Source organism: Nyctibius grandis, chromosome 13 (assembly GCF_013368605.1).
Source record: "Nyctibius grandis isolate bNycGra1 chromosome 13, bNycGra1.pri, whole genome shotgun sequence".
NCBI classification, from domain to species: Eukaryota; Metazoa; Chordata; class Aves; order Nyctibiiformes; family Nyctibiidae; genus Nyctibius; species Nyctibius grandis.
Genome location: NC_090670.1, coordinates 9,320,445 through 9,333,259, shown reverse-complemented (window position 1 = coordinate 9,333,259; position 12,815 = coordinate 9,320,445). Strand labels below are relative to the sequence as shown.

Sequence of the window (12,815 nt, the reverse complement as noted above, 5' to 3'; positions counted from 1 at the left end):
GCTGGTCCATGCTCTCCAATGCCCTGTGCTGTAGGGCAATGTGCATGTTCCTGGGGGCGAATTGGCTCCTCCTGCAACATTTAGACTGTCCCTGCGGGGTGTGGCAGCCTGTGCACTACTGATGTTTGGGCATCAGTATGTAAGAAATGAAATAATTATTGTTTTGACATGCATCTGAGGATGTGGGGAGCAGGACAACTGGCTGAAATGGGAAGCTCTGGTTAGGACTGCTGCCAGTTGCTCATGTCAATCCATATGGGCCATATGCTTCTAACCAGTCTCCTTGTCTCATTTCCTTCTCTGAAATGCTTACAGCTGTTTTTCCTGCCTCTTCAGTAGGTTTTTTGTTCCTGTAAAAAGAGTGAGAGCTCACAGATGCTGCTGGGAGTTCCCACTGCATAGCTGGGAAGAGAAACTATTACTGTGATCTTCAAGAGAAGATAAGGTGTAGTGTCTCTGCAGGAGCCTAATTTCTGATGTTTTGAAGTAAGATTTTTATTTGTTTTTAATTTTTAAAGCTGAAAGTAGAGTTTGCTGTCTCATTCACTGTTTCCCTGTCACATACTGCCCTTAGTGATGGAAGTAAGAGAGCATCTAGTTGGTGCTATTACTTATGGGTAGAACAAGGAAGGAAGAAGTCATGTTGGCCATGAACATATTATCTAGTGTTAAGAGGCATTCAGTCAGCATCCAGTCTCGCTGCTATGCTTATAAAATCTGGGTTGAACTTCGCGGTGTTGCTTAGGTGATGGCTTTTTTCCTAAGAAGTCCTCGACCGAAACAATAGCAGTGCTTGAGGTTCATCGTTGCTGGTCATTCACTTAGCCCAGTGTAGTCTCTTCTGTTCTGCCCTTTTTGCATTCTGCGAAGAGAAATAATTGCAGACTTCTGTAGTGGGGTTAATAATCCAGCCGTGGTCAGGTGAAGAAGGAGCCTTAGAGATGCTGATGCCTATATGAGTGTTTCACAGTTTATGGATGGATGTTAAAGGAGCATCTGAAGACAGTGAGAGAAGCTATATGTACCTTCTTGTAGACCAGTGACCCGTGTACTGCAAGGAAGGTGGGGTTAATATTGTGAAGTAAATGGCTGTGTTGAGTTGGCTTGACTGCCACGTTAAGACAGTGCCTGTAACAAATAAAACCTAGTGGTATGTTTATGTAGGAAGTCTGTGTGATCTTGGGCTCATTTAGGTGCTGAGAGCATACAAAACATCTCTGCTCTTAGTGGGTTGGTTACCTGTTGGCCATAAACCATAAATAAGCAAAACTTCTCTTGTTTTCCAATCCTCCGGTCACTTTGGTGGCTCTGCTTTGCCTTTTTTGCAGTCCCAACATCACAAGAGGACAAGGTGTCCCAACAGCTGTTGTATTGGTGTCTGAGATAGGAAACCTTCTTGTGTAGGATCCTGGTGGTATGTCTGTGGCTGGTGACCATTTTTCTTCTTTGTCCTCCCAAGGGTCTCACTACTGTGCAAGGAGCCACAGGTTGGCTCTTCCTCCTGTACAAAACATCCTGGGGCTGTACTCTTTTCAGCCTAGGAAATGGAAAATAAAGTAATTCTGATTTGTGTTCTTTTAGAGCCCTGTTCTTTAGACCAAAATACACAGGATAAGTCTAGCCCTTCCCTCTATTCACTTTTCATAGCCTCCTTTGTTTTTAATTTATATATCTTTTTATTCTAAATTCCTCTCATCCCCAAAATAGAACAGACATCAGCCTGCAAGCAAAGGTTGCCAGACATTGGTCTTGTAGATTATAGTGGCTTTTTGGCCTGGTTGGAGACTGAGCTCCACCCTACATAGGCTTGGATTAAAAATAGCCTTTCTTTTCAGCAGGCTGAAAACTGTACACAACACGTTTCACATCTTGGTTTCTGGGGCTCTGGCAGCCATGGGAAGCCCTTCAGATGTAAAAACCAAGTCTGAGTAGTTGGCCATGGAATAGCAGAAGGGAAGACTTGAGTGCCTCCTTGCTCTGGGCATCTGCTCTCTGCCTCATGAACCTCAACTGTTGACTTCTTGTGTTGTTTAATTTGTTTTCCACTGTCCTTGGCCACGCTTGTGTGAGGCAGCAAGTTGTTTTACAGGGTGGTAGCAAACGCCAGCTACTCGCAGGCTCCTGCCCGGTCCGTGGGGGAAGGCAGCATGCGGCTCATCCGGGATGTGGAAGCAGGCGGTGCTGCCTAGCAAAGCCTACAGCTTAGCCATAAGCCTCTATGGTTGTTTAGGGCTGGGAATAAATGAGCAGAGGAGTGCGATGGGAGGAGGGCAGGGAGACTCTGCCTGTCGTCTGTTCCATGGCTGTTTATGACTAGCATGCTCTGTGGGCATGGAATGGTTTACGTGACCTTGTTGACCAAATGTCTTTCTGAAATGCCTTTTTCTCTTCAATTTTTGTAGGCTCTGCCTTGGCCCATTCTGTTTCTGGTTCTTCTATTCTAGACTAGACTGTAAAAAACCTTAAAAATGTGAAATATTGTCTCCCTTATAAAACTTTTGTAAACAGTCATGAAACTGGCTATAGAAGGGCACTAGAAGAATTTTGTTTCTTCCAAAGCCTTTGTCTAACTCAGTTGCATGTTTTTACTTCAGCTGTGAGTCAAGGGGCTATTTGTTCATATCTCAAATTCTTAAAAATTTAAAGAAATGCTATGGAAAAACTGACTCCTGCAGTTAGGTCTTTACTACAGACATTTTTTTTTTGCTAGAGGAAACGGAATTTTTCTTGAAAAAAATGCTAGCTAGGCTGCTTTTTAGAATTGTGTAAATACAGGAACTTAAACAAGGCAATGTGAACTGTTGTCCACTGCAGGGTCAGGTGAAGGCAAGGAAAAACCTGCAAAACACCAATTTGGGAAAAAGCATAAAGAAGAAAATCTGATACCGTGGGAGACGAGACAGACTGAAAAACGTCAGAAGTGCTGCTGTCCTGTATCACCATTTCCAATATCAGGTGTTGAAGGAGGCTGTGGTTTGGGGAGATGCTGTGTTTTGCAGGAGGTGTCAGTGGCCGCTGGTGCAGTAGCCGGAGAGGGCTCGCCTCTGGTATGCAGTAGGTAATCCTGCCCCTGACCTGGGTCCTGTTAGTGCAGCTCCTGCCAGAGTTTTATTTGCTAGAACTGTTTCTGTTGCCTTGGCTCCAGATGATAGGGAGACTGTTTTGCTAGGGGAGATAAAAAAAAAAAGAGAATTAATTGCAGAGATCTAGGGAAATCCTCTTGGATTCCTGCTGAAATTGCTGTGTCTCATTGAGGTGGTGGGAAATGAAGCTTAAGAAAAATCCCCTTTGCTCTCCCTCACTTTTTTTCCTGAAGATTGACAGATGAAAAGTATTTTGATACTAGAAGGAAAATAGGAAGGCATGTGAACCTGTGCTCAATTTATATATATAGGACCAATTTTTTGCCCATATGTTAGGGATTAAATTAGGGCTCTCCAGAGCTGAATGCACAAGATGTTTAAAACACAGGTTGAAGACCTTGGATAACAGAAGCTTGTACCCTCTGTGGATTGGATGGAAGGTGATGTGCAGTGGGTTGTTGAAACAAGGTTGCACCATTACCTGTGTGCCATTTACATGTTCTTCTCTGCCTGTTGTGTTGGAATCTGAAAACTATAGCTAAAGTCCTGCTTTTCTATATGCTCTTTCCCTCAAAGTATCTTTGCAGCTTGGCATCGCAGGAGCTGAATGGGTGAGCGAGGTGTGATCCTGCTTCTGCATGCTGGGAGTAACACTCTGCGTTGTTAGTGCCACAAATAGTGGCTACGTGTGATGCAGTTTGTGTCAACATAGAGTGGTGAGATGAGTGTTTTTGCTTTATGAGAGCATCCCACCTCTGACATCCCCATTAGCTTCTGACAGGAACTGGAGACTGGAGCACTTTGGGTTACCATATTCGTAGCAATGTGTGTGTCTTCGTAAATTTGATCAGGTTTTGTTTTTTTTAATGTTTGTATTGGTCTTTGCCCCAGTGCTGTTGCTAGTGTACGTGGTACTGTCCCAGCCCTGACTGCAGAAGCCCACGGTGCCAGGACTTCTGCTACATGGGCTGTGCTTGAAGTAACAGGGGAGAGGGATTGCTGATCTGCTTCTTCCACTGTCTCTCCAATGCTACAAGGTAGAAGAGTGTCTTGCTCTACTTTCACAAACAGTAGGACTGAACTTGCTGCCTTTGACTCTGCCCCACTGGGAAGGATGGAGATGGTGGATGAGATTCCATGCATTTTCACAGTCACTGTACCCATTTTTCTGTGAGAGCTCAGCGCAGCCCCTCGTGAAGGCAAAACTGCTGGGTGAGCACCAAAGTTCTCAGTGTGGCCAGAACAGCACTAACCAAGTGGAAACTTGAATTCAAGCTACCCATCCCTGTAATTGGCATTCATATTTTGTGACGCAGTGCTACAGCTTCAGCTGCTAAACATCTGAAAGATCATAAATCCTGGGTCCTTGTTTACGCTGCCATCGCAATCTTGTGCTCCTTCCTGCTAATCAGCTGGGAAGGGTCTGTGGAGCTTTGTTTGGGTTTGGAGCAGGACTGTGGTTTTGAGATTCCAGGATGCTGAGTCTCGTCCCAGGGACAGGCTTGGATGCTCTCCTGCCTTGGAGCCTTTGCAGCAGAACGCTAATGAGCAGGCTGATACTCCAGCCTGTCGCTGTTTTCCTTGGGTTAAAACAGTGTTTGCCTTCTGCTGTAACTGCTGAGCAGCTGCAGGGCTGCGCTGGTATATGCATATATATATTCCACTATAAATCCTGTAGTTAAACGCTTCCTTGATCCAGCATAGAACAAGGTGCTTGTCTCCAGCTGATCACAGAAATAAAGGAAGTGGGTTCCAAAGCAATATTGCAATTAAGCTTTTTCTTCCTGGATACTGCACAAAATGATTTGCCTCCAAGAATGGATTGTGAGGACTTTATTTTAGGGAATACATAAGGTGTTTGTAGGTGTACGTCAAGTTATCCTGTTATGATTGGTATTGCGCAGACAAGCAGGGAGAAGGTTGGCCCCTTCTTTTAAGAACTGCTTCTGAGATAGCAACATTTTGAAGGAGGTCGATAGAGAACAAATGGAAATACATTTGCAAATGTGTTCATGTTTCTCAGTGCTCCTGAAAGTAATAAGCAAGTTTCTGAATCCTCACTTAGGTAGAATTCACCTTTCCATAAGGAGAGAGGAGAAACAGGCCTTCTGAAAACAGTTTGAATAAGTGGCTTTAATGTTTGACCTAAACTTTGGCCTGTTCCTTTCTGCACTGTTTGACTGAGGTTGGGACTAAGCTTTCCTTGGGGACATGAATGGGAGGTTCCAGTGCAATCCTGCCCTTCTGTTGCCCACCCCTTTTTAACGTTCTTGTTGATCTAACTTCCAGCTGGGCTCTTGCCACTGTTTTATATAAACCAAATGCTCAAGCAACGCAGCATAGTCAGGCTTCTTGTTGAAAACCTGAAAAGCTTACATTGCTTCTGCCCAGCTAAGAGGCTCCTGGAAGTTACTGTAACTCTCCTGGAGTTATGGTTATGGCAGCACCCAGCCTACTTTAGTTAGATCCATCACTAATGGCAAGACCTTTTATGCCTCCCTCTCTGCCTCCCCCTTCTCTAAGGGGTATATAGCCTTTTTCTGGGTTATGTAGGGTTGTTTTAGTTGATCCCTTTGCTCCCTGTCTTCTGAAGGTCTCTATAAAGAGGTCTTGGAAAGCCATGAAATGGAGTAAGATTCTGCCCTGCACTAATGGCCTTGAAACCCCCTGTTATGCAAGAGCCTTTACAACCAGTACCAGTCAATAATTCACTTTAGCAATTAAGGCTTTGTGCATTGGGTTGATATCAACTTGGCACACAGCAAGGTATTGCACTTTCTTTTAGTGCGTTGCCCTTTCATGTGTAACACTCGTAGCTAATATTCCTGATGAGCATGTGGAGCTCTTTGGTGTAATCCATGTTGTACCTTGTGGTGTTATTGCTCCCAGCTATAGATCTTCCTCTCCTGCCTGAGCTGTAAAGTTGCTTCATGCCTTCTATCAAATAGCATGCCTTGCTTAGTCTTGGCTTTATGTAGGATCTGTAGAGAGAGACATGTATATATATTTAATTTGGAAGGATGAGGGTTTTTTTTAATACTAATTCATAAAGCATTAAACTCAGCAGCAGCAACAGACGAGTATAAGAAATCTGCAGTCAAAGCAAAGACTGGCTTCACAGCATAGAGATCAGTCTACTGCTAGTAGCTGTTTTTTATGGGCTGGAAAATGTGAGACAGCTTACTAATTAACAGTGTAACGAGCTGTATGGTGAAGATTGCACTCTAGAGACCTGAAGGCTATGGGTGACAACTTTCAGTGTATGTGTGAGTGGTAATCCAGCTCTGCCTCACCTTTCTACACATCTGAAAAGAGTGCAATAGTTGTGGGAGCCCCTGAAGTTAGCCTCTCCAGCAGGTCCATCCTACAGAAGGTTTTCTGTTGGGGTCTGAGACAAAAGGAGCAGTTAGGGGGGAAGCCAACAAATGCAGGTACGAGCTAAATACCAGGAAGAGCTTCAAGGTCCCTTGAGATGAGATTCTGGACTAGTTCAACACAGCTGAACTTGTAGCCCGCTTGCACAACATGATGAGCCGCGTGCCAAAATCTTCTGCCTCCAGCATCTGGCAGGATGTCCAGATGAGATGCCAGTGACTCCTTAAAGATCCTCTTAGGCTGGGCTGGGTGTATGGGCTGCTGCCCAGGTTGGTCTGTGACTGTACCAGCTTTGCCTTGACTCGCCAGCACTGAAAACTTTTATAGTGGGAGGTCACCCGCGGATGAGTTGTGTGGGACTGAAGAGCCACCCAGTGGCAGTCTCCGACAGCCTCCCCACTAGCCAGGAGCGGTTTGTAGCAGACTGGTCTGGACAGTGGTCAACGGTTGGCTAAATATCTGTTTGCTGGTCAGAGAAGGCTGTGACTGCAGTGGTATAACCTCTTCTTGCGTATCAATGGAAGATATTAAGCAGTCCCTGACCTCTGGTTCTGGATAATTGCCAGTCTTGCTACACTCCATGGATCTATTTTTCGAGCCACATCCTTTTTGCTGTTGTAATCTTATTTTGAAGATTACACCAATTTTATTACTAATCTAATGGGCTGCTTCTGTAGGCAAGTCACTGGTAGTGCTTGGCATTAGAGATAGCTCTTGTTTGCTGTTGACTTTTTAAACCAAAATGAGATACAGTGTTTGGCTTTGGTAACAGTATTTATGTTCTCGTATCTTAGTATTTGGAAAGTGAGTCTTCTCAGGGGAAAAGTCTGTCTCAAGTATCTGAAAACTTTGCAGAGCTGTTGCTGCTGCTCAGGCTGCACAGTATTTATCTTTGACAGAAAGTGAAAAGGCTTATGACAGACTTCTATGAAAATATGAACCTCTTGTGAACAAATCTGTGCTCCTGTCATTTGTATTGTAGAGTTAGGACTGTTTTTTGGTGTCTCTTAAAACTTTTTTCTGCATGTCAAAAGACCTTAGTACAAAGAACTACATTACTGTTAAATTGCAGGTTAAGTTTTCAAATTAACCTGAAGTTTATTCCATGAGGATGCAGTCCACATGAATGCTTTACACTTCTCAATTGTAAATGTGTCTAAACTGAATGTTGCCAGAAAATGGATCAGAACAGCCTCTCTGTTGAGAAATCTTGGACAGTCACTTGTGTTCCGCAGTGGTGCAATTCTAGTATAGAGCACTATTTCCTTGAGCAGTGACTTAAGGTGGATAGTCATCTAGAGTGTCTTCTCCTGGTGACCAGCCGATTGCCTAAGCCATGTCAAGGACTAGCCTGGGTGATGGACAGACCTGGCAGCTGAGGTGAAAGTTGGAAAAGTATGTTTGTGCCTGCAAGACCCTCCTATCAAACCTAGTGCCACCCTTTCTCCAGTGGTCTGGTCTGTGGTGTGGCTGAGCAGGTCTCACTGGGGTGCTGTGCAAGAGCAGTCCCTTTCTGCTCTGCCCCTCCTTCCCTGTGCTGATGTCCATTTGACCCCACAGCGAGCTGGGATGAGGGGACTGAAATGCTGAGGAGGAGGAGAGGGACAGGCTGGCCTTTGGATGGCAGCCTGCAGTGATGTCTGCCCTACTTGGGTGGAGTTTTGCTGTGTGTCCAGGTCAGCTCCTCTTTGCGTGCTTCGATCTTCATCAGCCTTCACCACATGCCTCGGTAATTGTCCAAAGAAAAGTGTTTTCTTTGTGGCGTGATAGGTGCGAGGTGCACTTCATTGTGGGTTATGTAGCAGAAAGGATGGGAAAGTGCCTCAGAACTGGTGGTGCCCTGCTCAGGCCTGAGACCTGCCTGCGGGACTGACCGGAGCAAACCCCAGTGGTACCGCAAACCCCTGCAGCATCTTCGTCGCTGTCTTCTTCCCTCGAAAGTGCAGCAGATCTGGCAACAGCTTTTCCAGTGAACGTGCAGAAAGGGTTCCCAGGTCATCTTTAGTTTCTCTCTCCCTTTATAAAAAGCACCCACCCAACCCTAGACTCCCCATTGCCCATGATCTTAAGGGAATAACTTGTTCATTTTTTTTACACGTGTCCCCTCTCCACACCCACTTTTTGTGTCTTTCGAATTTAATAAAGTGGGTGACTCAGTACTAAATATAAAGCCTGCTTCCGGCATCATCTGCCTGTGGCTCATTTCCTGGAGCTGACATCAGTGGAGCCTCTGATTTCCTTACGAAACAGCGAGACATGAGATATCCTTTGCACAGTGTTCTGGGCATACTTGCTGACTTCTTTGGTGACTTCGTGGCTCCCTGCTCTAAGCTGTGAATAACGAGTCAATTAATTACTAAGCTGAGTGCTGTTGGAGCACAGGGTAAATTGGGCAAGTCCTCAGATCTGTTTTGCACTGCAAAGTCCTACTCTAGTTTGCAAGTGTTTTTTAAATAAAGACTAACTTTCAGTCCCTACTGCATATGCAAGTTTTTTATTAAATAAGCATGAGCCTGACTAATATCTTGCTTTCTTCCTGATGCCAGGCTTGCTGAAAGAGCAGCTCAGGAAGCTTTTAGGGGAGAAATCTAGCAAAGATGGTTTTTTTTTCTTTAAAAAGACTGATAAATTGAGGAGTTAAGGTCAAATTCTTGTTCCTCAGTTGTCAAATCCTTCTATAGCTGTTTACATTGACAGAATGTACTCTGCAGTTGGTCGCAACTGAAGGTGAAGGCAAGAAGCACATAAAATCTCAATTTGTATTAAAAAGCACAGGGGAGAGTGCTTCTATACATCTGTGCATAATTTCATTAAAATCGTGATCTTTAAAATAGAGAATGTGGACAGAACTGGAGGAGAGGAGCATCTGGCATATGGTAATTGGTCACTAATCCCAGTCCAAAAGGGTATGGTGGCTGGGCACTCAGTTTTGCTCTCTGAAGCCCTGGCTCATAAAGTGTGGTGTCTTCTTGATGATGGAGTAGGCTATTTAGATTACCTGGTTGCTCTTCCAGATAGTTACTCTTTTGGCCCTGTCCTGTCCCCATGCCCCTTCTCTCTCCTTTTGTTTTTTAAAAGGAGGGAAGATGCTCCTGAAAATGCTTGATATGCAGGGCCAGGCAGAACAGGCAGAGGCAGGAGGGTGAGCCACCTGTGCTGCTCCCGGAGGCCCACCGAGGTCCACTGATGCTCTGCTGGCTCTCGGATCTCCTGGGGCTGGTGTGGCTCAGCCCTCTGGCCATGGGGGGTTTCTCTAGCATGGGGATGCTGGAGGGGGCCAGCATGCTCTACAGTCTCTTGGCTGGATGACAGTAGAGCTGGCTAGCAAACATCTTTTTTAGGCAGGAGCTAGAGGTGCCTGAAGGCAAAACCCTTCCCAAAAATCACGAGGGCTGGTGTAGCATGCCCAGGGACTTGTGCATTGCCATGGGTTTCATTAGTTGTCTTGTACAGCTTCTAATATTAGCATGGCATCTCTTGCAACTGCTGACTAGGGGTGGAAGACTACTTCTGGAGTGGGCAGGAAAGCCTGGTGTCCAGGAGCAGGTAGTTGTCCTCTCCTGGGTGGTGGGACTCACTGCGGAGAGCAGTGGGGCTGCACAGCCTATTGTAGCCAAAGGCGAGTGCATTGGATGTGCTCCTTTCCTCCCGGGAGCTTTCCCAGGGGGTCTGTTCTTGAGGGCTAGTGGTGAGAGGAGAGAGACAAGGTGACTCCTGGATTTACCCTCTCTGCTCCCTTGTCACCTGGAAGGTAGCGGCTGCTGCTTCCACAGCCATTGTTGAGTAACCTCTGGAGGGCAAATACGTATTAGTGGCCTCCCAGCGAAACTTGGCAGCTGGAGCTGGGGAGGAGATGCGTCCTTGTGAAACGATGTGCTGGAGGAATCCCGTCAGTGCCGCAAGTCCTCCTGGTGCATAAACCTCGGTCCTGATGCTCTGTGCAGAGGAGCGGACATTTTACCTGAGCAGAGCAACTTCTGAGCGCCTCTGGCATCCTGTGCTTCCCTAAAAGGCCTTCTTAAAGAGGGAGGAAGAGGAAAATGCACTGTTATACTGGCTTGACTGTACAACTTCCTATTTTGGAAGAGCATGGGGAGCAGTGTGTGACCAGCCGTCCTTGAGGAAGCGGGCTGGGAGTGCCCGGGGAGCTGTGCGCACACTGCCTGCCATCACCACACCCCGGTGCGGCGAGTCTTGGGGCATGACGCGGAGATGAGTGGTGCTGGCACTGCCGAAGTCCTATTTTAGGTTTGAGTGTAATTGCAGGTTAGACTGACAGGACTGGATTTGGAGTATTCAGAGAGCAGAGTGCTCTTAAAGCTACGGAAAAACTGGCTATCGCTGATCCTTTGCAAATGTGGAGGATAGGTATTTTGCATGAACTGTGCGTGCATCAGATGAACTTCTCGTCACCATGGAACAACTGAGGATTTGTGCTGACTGATGACGGTGGTTAGCAACGCCCTTTCCATTCCCTGCAGAGAGAACAGTAATAGCTGTTAGCCCTGTAGGCTGCATTATACTTACCTGGAAAAAGTGAGTAAGCGGAGGTTTGAAGACCCATGGGCTGGTGGCTTTTAGGTGGCTGCCTCTGCAGCGTGAATCTGCCACCTGCACACCTGCGGGTGCTGCTTTTCTATCCCAGCAACATGGATGCCAGAGACAAGGAGAGCAGGTTTTTCTTTTCTCTCCCAAAAGCAGACGTTGCTCCTGCAGTGGCTCTGCCACTGACAGAAGAAGTCACAACCTAGTTTGGGAGCTGGGCTTTGGCATGCTCTCCCCAGGACCTGTCAAGCCCCAAAGCCTCAGTACTTCCTAAACCTTACAGGATGAATTTGTACTGTGCGATGTGCTCACACATAGAGCGAAAAGTGAAGGGACTAAACTTCCTGAAATAAGTTTCTTCGGTTTTGTTGCACGTTTGTCCCAAGATTTCATGGGCTGGATGCAGTCACTGGTTTGGATCAAAGCATCCGGATGGGCTCCTTGCACCCAGGGGCTGATGCGATGCTGAAGCCGGTTGCTGATGCAACTCAGAGCAGAGTCAAAGTTGCTCTCCCCTAAACCCCATCTGATGTGCAGGCAAGCTGGTATCGGTGGAGTGCAAAAGTGTTTTTCAAGCCAACTTCTTTCCTTTTAAGTTGCAGCTGCAATTCTGGGCATAAACCCCTCTATTTTGGTTTCTATTATATCTACCATCCTGAGGAAGCTGGCAGGTTGTGGGTTTGGGGTTGGGTTTTTTTGGTTTTGTTTTTTTTAATACCTCTTTTGAAACTTTACAGCTGGAAGCTAAATTTTCAGGTGATACCCAAGAAATGGGACTGGGTGATGACTCACTTTCCTGGCTGACGTCATTGTTAAAAAGAAACAAAAAAACCCAATGACCCTATTGGTCAAGCATTTTTAATTTTTAGAATGGTCATGAGTTCACTAATTCAAGTATTGTGTTTATTAGTAAATGACATCCTTTCCTTTTAGTTATGGGAGGGCTCAAACATTATGGACTTAATAGGAATAGAAATTTCTGAAATACGTGGTTATAGTTTTGAAATCCCACTTAACCTTTTTGGTGATTGTTTGTGCTCCCATGCATTGCATCAGCAACAACATAGTACATGATATTTCTGTTGCTTGTGTCTTCCTGGTTGGTAGCAGATGTCTTGTCCTTGTTTCCTCTAGAGAAGACAGGGATTGAGGTAATGCAATATATTACAATATGGACCAGCTCTAAACTCTGTAACTACCACCCATTCAGACAACTTTTTTTTTTTCTTTTTTAGGAACTGTGGGGTGAAATAGTGGGTAGCATCTGCCTTCAGTGTGAACTGGGGTTGAATAGGTCTGGATCCTCATTGCTCTGTTCATGAGCTTCTGGTGGTTTTAAAGACATCCATAAAATAAGTACATAAAACAAAATACAAGCTCCATGTCGCTTGTTTGGCTGGACAAGCTGAGAGCTAGCAATGCAAAATGCATTTAATTTAAAACATTAAAGGTAAAAGAGTTCTTTTTTTGAGATTAAAAAAATTAGTTTGCTTACCTAAAAGCTTTGTATCTTACTGCCTCCTGTTCCCAAGTGCCAAGCAACAAAAGAACAAAAGCTAGTTGTTGGGGAGGATCCCTGCCATCCCGTATGTATGTGATGCTTCGAGCTGCCCGTCCCATAGCCTTTCTAATGCATCTTTTTGCTACGTGACCACATCCCTTTTGTGGCTCTGGAGAAGCGACCTCCCATTTGCTGGGCGGGGATGGTGGGAGGAATGCTGGCTGTCCAGATCTGTGCCGTGGGCGTGGGAGACGCTTCAACGCTCGGGCAGGACGAAGGAGCGATTTGCCTTCTCCGAGAGAGGAGGAAAG

The 12,815-nt window shown here is 45.8% G+C and overlaps 1 protein-coding gene across 2 annotated transcripts in view; it reads left to right on the top strand.

Moving 5' to 3' along the window:
• Nucleotides 1-12,815, top strand: part of PLS3 (plastin 3) — a 52,555-nt gene that overhangs the window by 6,636 nt on the left and 33,104 nt on the right. Inside the window, exon 1 of one of the 2 annotated variants that reach the window (XM_068411952.1) lies at nt 12,748-12,815. The exons of the other annotated variant lie outside the window; for it this stretch is intronic. The gene's annotated coding sequence lies outside the window, so the exon portion shown is untranslated. Of the gene's footprint in view, nt 1-12,747 lie in introns of those variants that run through there. 2 annotated transcript variants of the gene reach the window in all.